Raw genomic sequence first — 3,828 nt, forward strand, 5'->3', positions numbered from 1 at the left:
CACATGTGCACGTGCGCTCAGTTTTTTAACAAAGCTTTAAACAGAATGCCTAATACATAAATGTCTTTAAATTCAAGGTAAGCTCACGGTATTGCTGGCCTTGAGCTCCTTGGCCTCTTACCTAGGCCTTGCCTGCTCGTTGAACGCTGGCCTCAGGTGCACGCACACACCACACCAAGCTTAAGTTTATCTTGTGGAGAGGACTCAGCACACTGTGTCCATCAGAGGATCTTTTATTTTGCTGTCCTGTCAACTTGTTAGTTGTTGGTCACTCCTGTGGTGATAAACACGAGACATAGTTTACAAACAGCGTTTATGCCCAGCTGAGTGATGGCTTCAGCATCAAAGATTGTTTCATCTTCACCAACACAGCCATGCAGGAGCTGTCATGACGTGTCTAAATTGACAAGAACCATCTGTTATGCTTAAGAACAGGTCACTGGGACGCCTACAAAGACTTTGTAAAATTCCCCAGATGTGGCCTTCCCTCTGAAAACGGCCTGTTCCTAGTTTTGGGGGAGTTGGTTTATTTTGCTTGTTTTACTGCAGAAACAAATTGCTCTTGGCAATCAGGGTTGATATTTTTTCAAACTAATTTTTTCCTGTGAAAGGAGAACTATTTTAATTGACATTTATCACCAGACTGAATAAGAATCATTTCAGTTTTGAAATTTTGGAAGAAACATTTCCCATCTGTTCCAGTAACCCAACTGGCTGATTACATCGCCAAGAATAATTTGTCACAAAAGGAAAGACCATGGTGGGCGGGGCCTGGGCCATGGTGGGCGGGGCCTGGTCCTCATTACTTTGTCTTCTGTCACATACTGATTGGTGAGCAATTATGAAACTAACTCATGTCATGGGTTTACTCCACAGTTAGACTCCCAAGGGGTCACAGCTTCCTGGTTGGTCCTTCCTGGTGCCTTAGAAGGAGAGACGGAGGCCTCCTGACAAGGCAGCTCAGTTGGTAAAAGTATTCACCACCACACCTGCTGACCTCCTGTTGATCCCCAGGACCCATGAAAAGAGAGAACAGACTTTCACGAGTTGTCCTCTGACCTCCACGAGCATGCTGTGGCACACACACTCTAAATAATAAACAAGCAAACAAGAGGTAGCTTAACTCACTGTGATTAGCTTTGTTCTGCTTTTGAGGGAGAGGTCACTGAATTATAACCACCTCAGCTAACATGGAAGAGACAAAATGCTGTCTGTCCACAAGCGCCCCAGTTCACTGTCACTACATGGCAGGTGGCACTTAGTACATCAGGGAAAAACACTGATGCTCAGCTTAAACGTCTGTATGTTTGGAAAATAATGTAAATTTTTGTGCCTTGGATCACACATGGCTTCCCACCACGGTGAGACTGAACCTCTAAATGGTAAGCCAGCCTTATAAGAGCTGCTGTGGCCCTGGTGTCTCCTTACAACAATGAAACCCTGACTAAAACAACTGTCCAACACATTTAGAGCTCAGTGAGTGATATTAACACTAATAGCACTGTGGCAATGATTGTTGACACTGTCACTATGCACCTTTGAGTTCTCTGCTTTCCTAGACCTCCAGGAAACACGCATTCTCTCTGGCAGGGTTTCCTCCTTGCTTTCATCACCAGTTTGGCTCCCGATTCTGGATATGTACAGTAGAAACTTCCAGAAAACGTAAGGGGGGGGGGAGTGTAGCAAACACAACATTTAGCACTTACCAGCATGAGATTCTAATTTGACACATCTTGGGTTGGGACCAGAAATCAAATTATTTTTGCTGCTGTTTTTTGTTTTCTGGGAGTCTCTGGCGTACAGCAGGCCACCTTAGGATGGTAGCTGGATGTCAGCTCGGGGACCTTCCTGTGTCTGCCGGGTGCCAGGGCTCTTAAGACAGGTTTGATGGGCAACTTCCTTAGTGACTTGTGCCCTTTGCCCTGTATCCGACAACACATATCACCTTTTGGTGCCCTCATTTAAGAAGCCTTAGGACCCTTCTTCGGATATTCAGTAAATTCCAACAAAGAGCCCCACTTCCTTAGTGAAATCTTTTGACTTCAGATAGATCAAACACAGTCATCACCACGAATGCCTACAGCTCGAGGGCCTCAGCCGTTAAACAGACGTGCGTGTTCTTTTGAAGGAATAAGAGGCCCCTGACTAAGAGAGTGAAGTTGTTGTCTTTGCTTTACATCCACTTCAAACGCTCGCTTTATGGGTAACTAAAAAGGGAGGAGGAGGTAAGGAAAAGCCCACATTCAGAGGGCCGGAGAGACGGGACAATCAAAGAAGCAGAAGAAAGTCTCCTGGACCCTGCCACCGCCGCCGAGAAACTGAACATCAGAGTGACCTCATCCTTTCATTCTGTCTTCATCACACAGATTCATTATTGAGAAATTTCAAAAACCGGCAGAAAGCACAAAAAGAAAGTTAAAAGCGACTCACAAATCCAGAGCCTTTTTCTTTACTTTTTAGTGTCTGAAGCGGAGAACAAAGTTTTACTCTCTCCCATCTCTCCAAAGACGCTTCCAAAACTCCCCCACATTTTTATTAACACACCCGCAGCTTAGCCTGATGTTTTATGCAGATTGTATCACTCAATTCCTTCAATAGCCTGTTAAAGTGTCTCCCAAAGGCCAGGATGCTGGCGGCGTGATCCCCAGCTTAGCACTACTGAGTGGTGGCAGAGCCTGTGCCCGGAAGTGCAGCTTCAGAGGTGTGAGGGCCACTGTGGGCACGCTGCAGAGGACGCGAGGACCCTCAGCCTCTTCTGTCTCTTTGCCCCCTCACCACACGGAGGGAGCTTGGATAGCTGCTACCACATAGCTCTGTCCCACAGGCTCAGAAGCAATCACACCAATTGATCAAAGACCGGAAATGCTAGGGATGCGGCCTTTGTTCTTGCTGGCTTCAGTGGCAGTAAGTATTTTTCACAGTGATAGAAAGGGGGCTACGTCAGCTCTCAGGGTAAAGTCTGGCTTCCGTGGCAGAGGCGAGGCAATGCAGCTTTCCCGGCAGAGTCTCCATTCTTACTCTGTGCTGATCTCAATGGCTGGGCAAGAGGGATGCAGAAGCCACTCAGTGGGACACCCACGATTCGCAGTCAGTGGGGACACCCATGATCCCCAGTCAGCAGAGACACCCCATAACCTCCTGTCAGTGGAGCACCCACTATCCCCAGTTAGCTGGAACACCCACGATCCCCAGTCAGCAGGGACACCCACGATCCCCAGTCAGCGGGGACACCCCATGATCCCCAGTCAGCGGGGACACCCACAATCCCCTTGTGGACTCACTCACCTTTGTTGCCATCTGTAAGCACTACCATCACTTCCCTGTGCTGCTCAACTATTCTTCCCAGTTCTCTGGTTTCTTCCAAACACAGCAATTACGCCACCCCTCTGCTCAGACACCTTTGCACGCTCTGTACCCTCAGAGTAAAATCTGAACCTCTTCTGCGTGTTCAGAAAATAAGACCTGTTCCTCCCTTAGCCCCGACCTCTGACAGGCTCCTCAGCCTCTGTGCTCTTCACACTGGCTTCCTGGCTTTCCTTTGAGCGTGCCAAGTGGCCTAGTCTTTTCTTATTGCTATGACAGAATACCACACAGTGGCTAATTTATAAAGAAGCACTTCCTGTAGTTCTTGAGGCTGAGATCAGTTTCAAGGTGCTGGTACCTAGTGTGGGTCTTTCTTGTGCATTGTCCCAGAAAGAGGGCAGGAGAGACGGGGGGGGGGGGGGGGGGGGGGGACGGGACTCACTCATTCTTCAGAAAGTCCAGCCTACAACAGGCTGCCCCTCCTGCAATGACAGCATTAATCCACCCACAAGGACAAGTTCTCGT

At 48.1% G+C, this 3,828-nt stretch overlaps 1 long non-coding RNA gene across 1 annotated transcript in view; it reads right to left on the bottom strand.

Moving 5' to 3' along the window:
* LOC311607987 overlaps positions 1–2,386 on the bottom strand; it is a 9,845-nt gene extending 7,459 nt beyond the window's left edge. Inside the window, exons 1-2 of the long non-coding RNA XR_014782806.1 lie at positions 1,707–2,386; positions 122–274 (exon numbers count right to left, since the gene is read on the bottom strand). This is a non-coding gene — a long non-coding RNA (uncharacterized lncRNA). The remainder of the gene's footprint in view (positions 1–121; positions 275–1,706) is intronic.
* Between the last annotated feature and the right edge of the window lie 1,442 nt (positions 2,387–3,828).

The sequence above is a fragment of the Acomys minous genome (assembly GCF_964271855.1).
Source record: "Acomys minous genome assembly, chromosome: 2".
Lineage (NCBI taxonomy): Eukaryota > Metazoa > Chordata > Mammalia > Rodentia > Muridae > Acomys > Acomys minous.